At 45.6% G+C, this 13,291-nt stretch overlaps 8 non-coding genes across 8 annotated transcripts; all 8 read left to right on the top strand.

Annotated features, from left to right (window-relative positions):
- The first annotated feature begins 1,567 nt into the window (after positions 1–1,567).
- Positions 1,568–1,639, top strand: TRNAG-UCC (transfer RNA glycine (anticodon UCC)). The gene has a single exon. It is a non-coding gene; the product is annotated as a tRNA-Gly (tRNA).
- A 419-nt stretch (positions 1,640–2,058) lies between these two features.
- Positions 2,059–2,130, top strand: TRNAG-UCC (transfer RNA glycine (anticodon UCC)). The gene has a single exon. It is a non-coding gene; the product is annotated as a tRNA-Gly (tRNA).
- A 421-nt stretch (positions 2,131–2,551) lies between these two features.
- Positions 2,552–2,623, top strand: TRNAG-UCC (transfer RNA glycine (anticodon UCC)). The gene has a single exon. It is a non-coding gene; the product is annotated as a tRNA-Gly (tRNA).
- A 3,957-nt stretch (positions 2,624–6,580) lies between these two features.
- TRNAG-UCC (transfer RNA glycine (anticodon UCC)) lies at positions 6,581–6,652 on the top strand. The gene has a single exon. It is a non-coding gene; the product is annotated as a tRNA-Gly (tRNA).
- A 420-nt stretch (positions 6,653–7,072) lies between these two features.
- TRNAG-UCC (transfer RNA glycine (anticodon UCC)) lies at positions 7,073–7,144 on the top strand. Its single transcript has one exon. It is a non-coding gene; the product is annotated as a tRNA-Gly (tRNA).
- Positions 7,145–7,564: 420 nt separating this feature from the next.
- TRNAG-UCC (transfer RNA glycine (anticodon UCC)) lies at positions 7,565–7,636 on the top strand. Its single transcript has one exon. It is a non-coding gene; the product is annotated as a tRNA-Gly (tRNA).
- Positions 7,637–10,447: 2,811 nt separating this feature from the next.
- On the top strand, positions 10,448–10,519 carry TRNAE-UUC (transfer RNA glutamic acid (anticodon UUC)). Its single transcript has one exon. It is a non-coding gene; the product is annotated as a tRNA-Glu (tRNA).
- Positions 10,520–10,939: 420 nt separating this feature from the next.
- TRNAG-UCC (transfer RNA glycine (anticodon UCC)) lies at positions 10,940–11,011 on the top strand. The gene has a single exon. It is a non-coding gene; the product is annotated as a tRNA-Gly (tRNA).
- The last annotated feature ends 2,280 nt before the right edge of the window (positions 11,012–13,291 follow it).

Below are 13,291 nucleotides of genomic sequence, written 5' to 3' on the forward strand. Positions count from 1 at the left end.
GAGCACGAGGCAATTTTCTATCACTCTCTACTCATCGATACAATGCACGTGTTCTGGATGAACAGCTGAAAGCAGCCTCGCGAATGCCGGCGTCGGTGGTATAGTGGTTAGCATAGCTCCTTTCCAAGCAGTTTACCCGGGATTGATTCCCAGCCGACGCAACTTTTCTATGTTGCTTTTTTCTAAGTTGTGTTATATTGTGCAATGCGCTGTTTATTCTATTGCACGAAAGCCATTCGGCTGTTTGACGAAAACGCCCGACAATTTGAAAAAGTCAGAGTTTCATGTTTCAGATTCTTCTGACACAAAATAACTTCTTAGGCTCAAGTTGGGCTAACTTCGAATAATGCTTCACCACTGTTAGCGCCTTTACGTTCATTGACATCTCCGCTGGGTCGCAGGTAACGAGTCGATTGTTAACTCAGAGGCCGCGCTAACAATAATGATTGCAGTGATCACAATTTTATAGGCAGCCAAATTCAGACATGAGACAGAGCACCAGGCAATTTTCTATCACTCTCTACCCATCGTTACAATGCACGTGTTCCGGATTAACAGCTGAAAGCAGCCTCGCGAATGCCGGCGTCGGTGGTATACTGATTAGCATAGCTCCTTTCCAAGCAGTTTACCCGGGTTTGATTCCCAGTCAACGCACCTTTTCTATGTTGCTTTTTTCTAAGTTGTGTTATATTGTGCAATACGCTGTTTATTCTATTGCACGAAAGCCATTCGGCTGTTTGACGAAAACGCCCGACTATTTTAAAAAGTCAGAGTTTCATGTTTCACATTCTTCTGCAACAAAATAAATTTTGACGCTGAAGATGGGCAAGCTTCTACTACTGCTTCAACACTGTTAGCGCCTTTACGTTCATTGACACCTCCGCTGCGTCACAGGCAACGAGTCGATTGTTGACTCAGAGGCCGCGCTTACAATAATGAGTGCAGTGATCACAATTTTATAGGCAGAAAATTCAGACACGAGACGGAGCACCAGGCAATTTTCTATCACTCTCTACCCATCGTTACAATGCACGTGTTCCGGATTAACAGCTGAAAGCAGCCTCGCGAATGCCGGCGTCGGTGGTATAGTGGTTAGCATAGCTCCTTTTCAAGCAGTTTACCCGGGTTTGATTCCCAGCCAACGCACCTTTTCTATGTTGTTTTTTTCTCATTTGTGTCACATCCTGCAATACGCTGTTTCTTCTATATCACGAAACCCATTCGGCTGTTTGACGAAAACGCCCAACTTTTTTAAAAAGTCAAAGTTTAATGTTTCAGATTCTTCTGCAGAAAAATAAACTCTGTGGCTGATGTTGGGCTAACTTCTATTATTGCTTCACTACTGTTAGCGCCTTTACGTTCATTGACACCTCCGCTGCGTCACAGGTAATAAGTCGATTGTTGACTCAGAGGCCGCGCTTTAAATAATGATAGCAGTGATCACAATTTTATAGGCAGCCGAATTGAGACACGGCACAGAGCCCCAGCCAATTTGCTGTCACCCTCTGCCCATAGTTATAATGTACGTGTTCCGGATGAACAGCTGAAAGCAGCCTCGCAAATGCCGGCGTCGGTGGTATAGTGGTTAGCATAGCTGCCTTCCAAGCAGTTGACCCGGGTTCGATTCCCGGCCGACGCATCTTTTCTTCGTTACTTTTGCTGAGTTGTGTTACATTGTGCAATACGCTGTTATTTCCATTGCACAAAAGCCACTCGGCTGTTTGACGAAAACGCCCGACTATTTTAAAAAGTCAGAGTTTCATGTTTCAGATTCTTCTGCAACAAAATAACTTCTGAGGCTGAAGTTGGGCAAACTTCTACTACTGCTTCAACACTGTTAGCGCCTTTACGTTCATTGACACCTCGGTTGCGTCACAGGCAACAAGTCGATGGTTGATTCAGAGGCCGCGCTTACAATAATGATTGCAGTAATCACAATTTTATAGGCAGCCTGATTCAGACACGCAACGGAGCACCAGGCAATATTCTATCACTCTAGCCCATCGTTACAATGCACGTGTTCCGGATGAACACCTCAAAACAGCCTCGCAAATGCGGGCGTCGGTGGTATAGTGGTCAGCACAGCTGCCTTCCAAGCAGTTGACCTGGGTTTGATTCCCGGCCGACGCATCTTCTCTATGTTGCTTTTTTCTAAGTTGTGTCACATTGTGCAATACGCTGTTTGTTCTATTGCACGAAAGCCATTCGGCTGTTTGTCGAAAACGCCCAACTATTTTAAAAAGTCAAAGTTTCATGTTTCAGATTCTTCTGCAGAAAAATAAACTCTGCGGCTGATGTTGGGCTAACTTCAACTATTGCTTCACTACTGTAAGCGCCTTTACGTTCATTGACACCTCCGCTGCGTCACAGGTAATAAGTCGATTGTTGACTCAGAGGGTGCGCTTACAATAATGATTGCAGTGATCACAATTTTATAGGCAGCCAAACTCAGACATGGGACGGAGCACCAGGCAATATTCTATCACTCTCTGCTCATCGTTACAATGCACGTGTTCCGGATGAACAGCTGAAAGCAGCCTCGGAAATGCTGGCGTCGGTGGTTTAGTGGTTAGCATAGCTGCCTTCCAAGCAGTTGACCCGGCTTTGATTCCCGGCCGACGCATCTTTTCAATGTTGATTTTGCTAAGTTGTGTTATATTGTGAAATATGCTGTTTATTCTATTGCACGAAAGCCATTAGGCTGTTTGACGAAAACGCCCAACAATTTTAAAAAGTCAGAGTTTCATGTTTCAGATTCTTCTGACACAAAATAACTTCTGAGGCTCAAGTTGGGCTAACTTCTACTAATGCTTCACCACTGTTAGCGCCTTTACGTTCATTGACACCTTCGCTGCGTCAGAGGTAACGAGTCGATATTTGACTCAGAGGCCGCGCTTACAATAATGATAGCAGTGATCACAATTTTAGAGGCAGCCAAATTCAGACACGGCACAGAGCCTCAGCCAATTTCCTCTCACTCTTTGCCCACTGTTACAATACCGGGTGTTCAAAATTAAGCTTTATGATTTTTTTAAAATTAGGCGCTCGAAGGCACGTGAGAACCACTTGTGCAAATAAGTTAAGCGGCCAGGGGGACAGAAAGTTAGATGATAATTATCGCTGTCAGCAGCCCAATTAACTAAAATTTAATAATTAACTTTTTACTGGCTGCGGTAAGTTGGCATGTTTATATTGAAAAAATGTAGGCAGTGGTGTTTGTACACAGTTTCAGTTGGAAGATTTTTTCTAGCACGCCTGTGTTCCGAGATATCCGGCTCCAAAGTTTAATTGTCTTTCGCACGATTACGCATGCAAGAGGGTGAGGGTCCGCGCAAAGCTCCTCCCTAAAGTGACGCATCTGTTGCGTGTGGTGTTTAGTGTGTGAAGAGGGTGGAAGCGTAGGCATAGGTGATAGCAATTACCCTTGCCCTCTTCGGCCGTCGAAATCAAAAATCGAAGAACGCTTGCAACCAGTGTCGTAACACGCAACTGCAGAGCCTCTAACGATAGTGGCAGATACCATGCCGAGATAATGGTGCGAGCGGAGAATCTGGATGCCAGTGCGCGTGCGTAATAATCACTAGAGAAGCATGCGTGGTCGTTGCCTGGGCTACGCGAATAGCGTGACTGCTGATGTCCGAGTACTGTAACTTTTATTGAAACAAGAGCAACAACTCCACCAATAATAACTGAAACAGTTTTATCCTTGCTAACGCATATTTCCTGCTGCAACATAAGCATATTTCGGTCATGCACAAATCTCATCGAAACTCTTCACCTCTCAAGACGTCAATGCCCCAAAAAGTGTTCAAAATGCCTGCCTTCGGCAGCAACGCAAAGCATGAACCGCTGTCGCGTCGACTCGATGACTCGGCGCAGTACTTCTGCAGGAATACTCGCACAGGCAGATGTTATCCTGTCCTTCATGTCATTAACATCGCTGGGCTCTGTTACGTAAACTCGATCTTTAACGTAGCCCCAAAGGAAAAAGTCGAGCGGAGAAAGGTCAGGTGATCTTGGTGGCCAAAACATCGCTCCTGCGCGCCCAATCCACTGTTGTGGAAAACGTCTGTCCAACCAGTTCTTCGCCCTGGTAGAAAAATGTGGTGGTGCTCCATCGTGCTGAAACCATACTTGGCGCAGGTCATTCAGGGAAAGACTGCAGACAAGATCATCAATGACAACACCTAATATTTCTTCTGTGTACATCTTTCCGTTCAAGTTGTCCTCAAAAAAGTGAGGTCCGATGATCCTGTCCCCGAGTATGCCGCACCACACATTCACACTCCAGCGAACTTGATGCTTGTGCTGCCTCAGCCAGTGTGGGTTTTCTTGTGCCCAATAATGGGCGTTGTGAAGATTAACACTTCCATTTCGGCAAAACCGAGCTTCATCAGTCCAAATTATTCTGTGCAAAAAGTCATTTTCTTGATCAGTTTTGATGAGGCCCCAATTGCAGAAGTCAACTCGCCTTTCAAAGTCCGCCTCATTTAGGTCCTGATGAAGGTAAACGTGATATGGATGGAACTTGTGCTTTCTTAAAACATTTGTGACTGTTCCGATGCTGCGACCGCACTGATCGGCAATCTGTCGGATGCTGAGCTCTGGCATCGAGGTTACGCACGCGACAACGTCGATTTCAAAGTCTTCATCGACGATTGCCTTCCTGGTCCGTCTCGGAAGGTGGACAGAGCCTGTTGTGCAGAAGCGTCGAAACAGGTTTGTGAAAGTGGGCCTTGTTGGAAGGGGACGGTGTGGGTGGCGAGACGCGTAAAGCTCCATTGCTAACGAAGCGTTGCCATTCATTTCAGCCATTGCAAGCACCACGTCTACTTTTACTTTGGTAGAATACCTCACGCCAGAAGCAGCCATATTAGCTCGAAAGGACTCCACGTGGATTTCCTTGGTAGACCTTCAATGCAGAGACGCTGTGCTCTAACCGGAGGCACCCTAGTGCAGGACGGTCCTGCTAACGCGTTCACAAGAAGATGTCTCAGTGTGATCTAAAGTCACGAAAAAACGTCGCGAAAAATGGTCTCCTGTTATCGCGTTCATCAGGATCATGCGTAAGGCTCATGGCGCACCGCGCTGTCACATTTTGATTTCGCCGGCCGAAGAGGGCAAGGGTAATTGCTATCACCTATGCCTACGCTTCCACCCTCTTCACACACTAAACACCACACGCAACAGATGCGTCACTTTAGGGAGGAGCTTTGCGCGGACCCTCACCCTCTTGCACGCGTAATCGTGCGAAAGACAATTAAACTTTGGAGCCGGATATCTCGGAACACAGGCGTGCTAGAAAAAATCTTCCAACTGAAACTGTGTACAAACACCACTGCCTACATTTTTTCAATATAAACATGCCAACTTACCGCAGCCAGTAAAAAGTTAATTATTAAATTTTAGTTAATTGGGCTGCTGACAGCGATAATTATCATCTAACTTTCTGTCCCCCTGGCCGCTTAACTTATTTGCACAAGTGGTTCTCACGTGCCTTCGAGCGCCTAATTTTAAAAAAATCATAAAGCTTAATTTTGAACACCCGGTATACGTGTTCCGGATGAACAGCTGAAGCAGCCTCGCAAATGCTGGCGTCAGTGGTATAGTGGTTAGCATAGCTGTCTTCCAAGCAGTTGTCCCGGGTTTGATTCCCGGCCAACGCAGCTTTTCTATGTTGCTTCTGCTAAGTTATGTTATATTGTGCAATATGATGTTTATTGTATTGCAAGAAAGCCATTCGGCTGTTTGACGAAAAGGCCCAACTATTTTAAATAGTCAGAGTTTCATGTTTCAGATTGTTCTGCAACAAAATAACTTATGACGCTGAAGTTGGGCTAACTTTTAATAATGCTTCACCACTGTTAGCGCCTTTACGTTCATTGACACCTCCGCTGCGTCAGAGGTAACGAGTCGATATTTGACTCAGAGGCCGCGCTTACAATAATGATTGCAGTGATAACAATTTTATAGGCAGCCAAATTCAGACACAGCACGGAGCCCTAGACAATTTTCGGTTACTCTCTGCCCATCCTTACAATGCACGTGTTCCCGATGAACAGCTGAAAGCAGCCTCGCAAATGCGGGCTTCGGTGGTATAGTGGTTAGCGTAGCTGCCTTCCAAGCAGTTGTCCTGGGTTTGATTCCCTGCCGGCTTATCTTTTCTATGTTGCTTTTTTTCTAAGTTGTGTTACATTATGCAATCCGCTGTTCGCTCTATTGCACGAAAGCCATTCGGCTGTTTGACGAAAACGCCAGACCATTTGAAAAAGTCAAAGTTTCATGTTTCAGATTCTTCTGCAGAAAAAAAAATTCTGCGGCTGATGTTGGGCTAACTTCTACTATTGCTTCACCACTGTTAGCGCCTTTACGATCATTGACATCTCCGCTGCGTCACAGGTAACGAGTCGATTGTTGACTCAGAGGCCTCGCTTACAATAATGAAAGCAGTGATCAGTACTTTATAGGCAGCCAAATTCTGACACGGCATGGAGCCTCAGCCAATTTTCTGTCACTCTCTGCCCATCGTTGCAATGCACGTGTTCCGAATGAACAGCTGAAAGCAGCCTCGCAAATACCGGCGTCGGTGGTATAGTGGTTGGCATAGCTGCCTTCCAAGCAGTTGTCCCGGGTTTGATTCCCGGCCGGCGCATCTTTTCTATGTTGCTTTTTTCTAAGTTGTGTTATAATGGGCAATATGCTGTTTATACTATTGCACAAAAGCCATTCGGCTGTCTCACGAAAACGCCCAACTATTTTAAAAAGTAAAGTTTCATGTTTCCAATTCTTCTGCAGCAAAATAACTTCTGACGCTAATGTTGGGCTAACTTCTACTAATGCTTCACTATTGTTAGCGCCTTTGCAATCATTGACACCTCCGCTGTGTCATAGGTAACGATTCAATATTTGACTTGGAGGCTGCGCTTACAATAATGATAGCAGTGAACACAACTTTTTAGGCAGCCAAATTCAGACACGGCACGGAGCCTCAGCCAATTTTTTGTCACTCTCTGCCCATCGTTGCAATGCACGTGTTTCGGAAGAACAGCTGAAAGCAGCCTCGCAAATGCGGGCGTCGGTGGTATAGTGGTTGGCATAGCTGCCTTCCAAGCAGTTGTCCCGGGTTTGATTCCCGGCCGGCGCATCTTTTCTATGTTGCTTTTTTCTAAGTTGTGTTACATTGTGCAATTCGCTGTTTCTTCTATTGCACGAAAGCCATTCGGCTGTTTGAAGAAATGCCCGACTATTTTAAAAAGTCAGAGTTTCATGTTTCAGATTCTTCTGCAAGAAAATAACTTTTGAGGCTGAAGTTGGGCAAACGTCAACTACTGCTTTAACACTGTTAGCGCCTTTACGTTCATTGACACCTCCACTGCGTCTCAGGTAACAAGTCGATTGTTGACTCGGAGGCCGCGTTTACAATAATGATAGCAGTGATCACAACTTTTTAGGCAGCCAAATTCAGACACGGCACGGAGCCTCAGCCAATTTTCTGTCACTCTCTGCCCATCGTTGCAATGCACGTGTTTCGGATGAAGAGCTAAAAGCAGCCTCGCAAATGCGGGCGTCGGTGGTATAGTGGTTAGCCTAGCTGCCTTCCAAGCAGTTGTCCCGGGTTTGATTCCCGGCCGACGCATCTTTTTTTATGGTGCTCTTTTCTAAGTTGTTTTATAATGTTCAATACGCTGTTTATTCCATTTCGCGAAAGCCATTCGGCTGTTTCACGAAAACGCCCAACTATTTTAAAAATTCAGAGTTTCATGTTTCAGATTCTTCTGCAACAAAATAACTTCTGACGCAGAAGTTGGGCTTACTTTAATAATGCTTCACCACTGTTAGTGCCATTGCAATCATTGACATCTCCGCTGCGTCACAGGTAACGAGTCGATATTTGAGTCGGAGGCCGCGCTTACAATAATGATAGCAGTAATCACAACTTTTTAGGCAGTCAAATTCAGACACGGCACGGAGCCTCGGCCAATTTTCTGTCACTCTCCCCATCGTTACAATGCACGTGTTCCGGATGAACAGCTGAAAGGAGCCTAGCAAACGCTGCCGTCGGTGGTATAGTAGTTAGCATAGCTGCCTTCCAAGCAGTTGACCCTGGTTTGATTCCAAGCCGACGCATCTTTTCTATTTGCTTTTTTCTAAGTTGTGTTTTTAGTGTGCAATACGCTGTTTATTCCATTGCACGAAAGCCATTCGGCTGTTTGACGAAAACGCCCGACTATTTTGAAAAGTCAGAGTTTCATGTTTCAGATTCTACTGCAACAAGATAACTTCTGAGGTTGAAGTGTGGCAAACTTCTACTACTGCTTCACCACTTTTAGAGCCTTTACGTTCATTGACACCTCCGCTGCGTCACAGGTAACGTGTCGATTGTTGACTCGGAGGCCTCGCTTACAATAATGATAGCAGTGATCAGTATTAAATAGGCAGCCAAATCAGACACGGCACGGAGCCTCAGCTAATTTTCTGTCACTCTCTGCCCATCGTTGCAGTGCACGTGTAGCCTCGCAAATGCGGGCATCGGTGGTATAGTGGTTAGCACAGCTGCCTTCCAAGCAGTTGACAAGGGTTTGATTCCCGGCCGACGCATCATTTCTATGTTGCTTTTGCTAAGTTGTGTTATAATGTGCAAGACGCTGTTTATTCCATTGCACGAAAGCCATTCGGCTGTTTGACGAAAACGCCCGACTATTTTGAAAAGTCAGAGTTTCATGTTTCAGATTCTACTGCAACAAGATAACTTCTGAGGTTGAAGTGTGGCAAACTTCTACTACTGCTTCACCACTGTTAGCGCCCTTACGTTCATTGACACCTCCGCTGCGTCACAGGTAACGTGTCGATTGTTGACTCGGAGGCCTCGCTTACAATAATGATAGCAGTGATCAGTATCTTATAGGCAGCCAAATTCAGACACGGCACGGAGCCTCAGCCAATTTTCTGTCACTCTCTGCCCATCGTTGCAATGCACGTGTAGCCTCGCAAATGCGGGCATCGGTGGTATAGTGGTTAGCATAGCTGCCTTCCAAGCAGTTGATCTGGGTTGGATTCCCGGCCGACGCATCTTTTCTATGTTGCTTTTGCTAAGTTGTGTTATATTGTGCAATGGGCTGTTTATTCTATTGCACAAAAGCCATTCGGCTGTTTGACGAAAACGCCCGACTATTTTAAAAAGTCAGAGTTTCGTGTTTCAGATTCTTCTGACACAAAAAAACTTTGAGGCTCAAGTTGGGAAAACTTCTACTACTGCTTCACCACTTTTAGAGCCTTTACGTTCATTGACACCTCCGCTGCGTCACAGGTAACGAGTCGATTGTTGACTCAGAGGCCTCGCTTACAATAATGATAGCAGTGATCAGTATTAAATAGGCAGCCAAATCAGACACGGCACGGAGCCTCAGCTAATTTTCTGTCACTCTCTGCCCATCGTTGCAGTGCACGTGTAGCCTCGCAAATGCGGGCATCGGTGGTATAGTGGTTAGCACAGCTGCCTTCCAAGCAGTTGACAAGGGTTTGATTCCCGGCCGACGCATGTTTTCTATGTTGCTTTTTTCTAAGTTGTGTTATAATGTGCAAGACGCTGTTTATTCCATTGCACGAAAGCCATTCGGCTGTTTCACGAATCGCCCAACTATTTTAAAAACTCAGAGTTTCATGTTTCAGATTCTTCGGCAACAAAATAACTTCTGACGCTGAAGTTGGGCTTACTTTAATAATGCTTCACCACTGTTAGTGCCTTTGCATTCATTGACACCTCCGCTGCGTCACAGGTAACGAGTCGATATTTGAGTCGGAGGCCGCGCTTACAATAATGACAGCAGTGATCGCAACTTTTTAGGCAGCCAAATTCAGACACGGCACGGAGCCTCAGCCAATTTTCTGTCACTCTTCCCATCGTTACAATGCACGTGTTCCGGATGAACAGCTGAAAGCAGCCTAGCAAACGCTGCCGTCGGTGGTATAGTGGTTAGCATAGCTGCCTTCTAAGCAGTTGACCCTGGTTTGATTCCCAGCCGATGCACCTTTTCTATGTTGCTTTTTTCTAAGTTGTGTTTTAGTGTGCATTACGCTGTTTATACTATTGCACGAAAGCCATTCGGCTGTCTCACGAAAACGCCCAACTATTTAAAAAGTCAGAGTTTCATGTTTCAGATTCTTCTAACACAAAATAACTTCTGAGGCTCAAGTTGGAAAAACTTCTAATAATGCTTCACCACTGTTAGCGCCTTTACGTTCATTGACATCTCCGCTGCGTCACAGGTACTGAGTCGATTGTTCACTCAAGGGCCGTGCTTACAATAATGATAGCAGTGATCACAATTTTATAGGCATGCACATTCAGACACAGCACGGAGCCCCAGCCAATTTTCTGTCACCCTCTGCCCATCGTTACAATGTGCGCGTTCCGGATGAACAGCTGAAAGCAGCCTCGCAAATGCGGTCGTCGGTGGTATAGTGGTTAGCATAGCTGCCTTTCAAGCAGTTGTCCCGGGTTTGATTCCCGGCCGACGCATCATTTCTATGTTGCTTTTGCTAAGTTGTGTTATAATGTGCAAGACGCTGTTTATTCCATTGCACGAAAGCCATTCGGCCGTTACACGAAAAGGCCAAACTATTTTAAAAAGTCAGAACTTCATGTTTCAGATTCTTCTGACACAAAATCACTTCTGATGCTCAAGTTGGGAAAACTTTTAGGAATACTTCACCACTGTCAGCGCCTTTACGATCATTGACACCACCGCTGCGTCACAGGTAACAAGTTGATTGTTGACTCGGAGGCCGCGTTTACAATAATGATAGCAGTGATCACAACTTTTTAGGCAGCCGATATCAGACACGGCACGGAGCCTCAGCCAATTTTCTGTCACTCTCTGCCCATCGTTGCAATGCACGTGTTTCGGATGAACAGCTAAAAGCAGCCTCGCAAATGCGGGCGTCGGTGGTACAGTGGTTAGCATAGCTGCCTTCCAAGCAGTTGTCCCGGATTTGATTCCCGGCCGACGCATCTTTTTTTATGGTGCTCTTTTCTATGTTGTTTTATAATGTGCAATACGCTGTTTATTCCATTTCACGAAAGCCATTCGGCTGTTTCACGAAAATGCCCAACTATTTTAAAAATTCAGAGTTTCATGTTTCAGATTCTTCTGCAACAAAATAACTTCTGACGCTGAAGTTTGGCTTACTTTATAATGCTTCACCACTGTTAGTGCCTTTGCATTCATTGACACCTCCGCTGCGTCAGAGGTAACGAGTCGATATTTGAGTCGGAGGCCGCGCTTACAATAATGATAGCAGTAATCACAACTTTTTAGGCAGCCAAATTCAGACACAGCATGGAGCCTCAGCCAATTTTCTGTCACTCTCCCCATCGTTACAATGCACGTGTTCCGGATGAACAGCTGAAAGCAGCCCAGCAAACGCTGCCGTCGGTGGTATAGTGGTTAGCATAGCTGCCGTCCAAGCAGTTGATCTGGGTTTGATTCCCGGCCGGCGCATCTTTTCCATGTTGCTTTTTTCTAAGTTGTGTTACATTGTGCACTCCGCTGTTTGTTCAATTGCACGAAAGCCATTCAGCTGTTTGACGAAAATGCCCGACTATTTAAAAAGTCAGAGTTTCGTGTTTCAGATTCTTCTGACACAAAATAACTTCTGAGGCTCAAGTTGGGAAAACTTCTAATAATGCTTCACCACTGTTAGCGCCTTTACGTTCATTGACATCTCCACTGCGTCACAGGTAACGAGTCGATTGTTCACTCAGGGGTCGTGCTTACAATAATGATAGCAGTGATCACAATTTTATAGGCAACCAAATTCAGACACAGCACGGAGCCCAAGCCAATTTTCTGTCACTCTCTGCCTATCGTTTCAATGCACGTGTCACGGAAGAACAGCTGAAGCAGAGTCGCAAATGCCGGCATCAGTGATATAGTGGTTAGCATTGCTGCCTTCCAAGAAGTTGACCCGGGTTCGATTCCCGGCCAACGCATCTTTTCTTTGTTGCTTTTGCTGAGTGGTGTTACATTGTGCAATCAGCTGTATGTTCTATTGCACAAAAGCCATTCGGCTGTTTGACGAAAACGCCCAACTATTTTAAAAAGTGAGTTTCAGGTTTCACATTCTTCTGGAGCAAAATAACTTCTGAGGCTAAAGTTGGGCTAACTTCTACGAATACTTCACTACTGTTAGCGCCTTTGCGATCATTGACATCTCCGCTGCGTCACAGGTAACGAGTCGATTGTTGACTCGGAGGCCGCGCTTACAATAATGATAGCAGTGATTGCAATTTCATGGGCAGCCAAATTCAGACACGGGACGGAGTACCAGGCAATATTCTATCACTCTCTGCCCATCGTTTCAATGCACGTGTCACGGAAGAACAGCTGAAGCAGAGTCGCAAATGCCGGCGTCAGTGATATAGTGAATAGCATTGCTGCCTTCCAAGAAGTTGACCCGGGTTTTATTCCCGGCCGACGCATCTTTTCTATGTTGCTTTTGCTAAGTTGTGTAATGATGTGCAAGACGCTGTTTATTCCATTGCACGAAAGCCATTCGGCTGTTTGACGAAAACGCCCGACTATTTTGAAAAGTCAGAGTTTCATGTTTCAGATTCTACTGCAACAAGATAACTTCTGAGGTTGAAGTGTGGCAAACTTCTACTACTGCTTCACCACTGTTAGCGCCCTTACGTTCATTGACACCTCCGCTGCGTCACAGGTAACGTGTCGATTGTTGACTCGGAGGCCTCGCTTACAATAATGATAGCAGTGATCAGTATTAAATAGGCAGCCAAATTCAGACACGGCACGGAGCCTCAGCCAATTTTCTGTCACTCTCTGCCCATCGTTGCAGTGCACGTGTAGCCTCGCAAATGCGGGCATCGGTGGTATAGTGGTTAGCACAGCTGCCTTCCAAGCAGTTGACAAGGGTTTGATTCCCGGCCGACGCATCATTTCTATGTTGCTTTTGCTAAGTTGTGTTATAATGTGCAAGACGCTGTTTATTCCATTGCACGAAAGCCATTCGGCTGTTTGACGAAAACGCCCGACTATTTTGAAAAGTCAGAGTTTCATGTTTCAGATTCTACTGCAACAAGATAACTTCTGAGGTTGAAGTGTGGCAAACTTCTACTACTGCTTCACCACTGTTAGCGCCCTTACGTTCATTGACACCTCCGCTGCGTCACAGGTAACGTGTCGATTGTTGACTCGGAGGCCTCGCTTACAATAATGATAGCAGTGATCAGTATCTTATAGGCAGCCAAATTCAGACACGGCACGGAGCCTCA

Source organism: Rhipicephalus microplus, chromosome 8 (assembly GCF_043290135.1).
Source record: "Rhipicephalus microplus isolate Deutch F79 chromosome 8, USDA_Rmic, whole genome shotgun sequence".
Classification (NCBI taxonomy): Eukaryota; Metazoa; Arthropoda; class Arachnida; order Ixodida; family Ixodidae; genus Rhipicephalus; species Rhipicephalus microplus.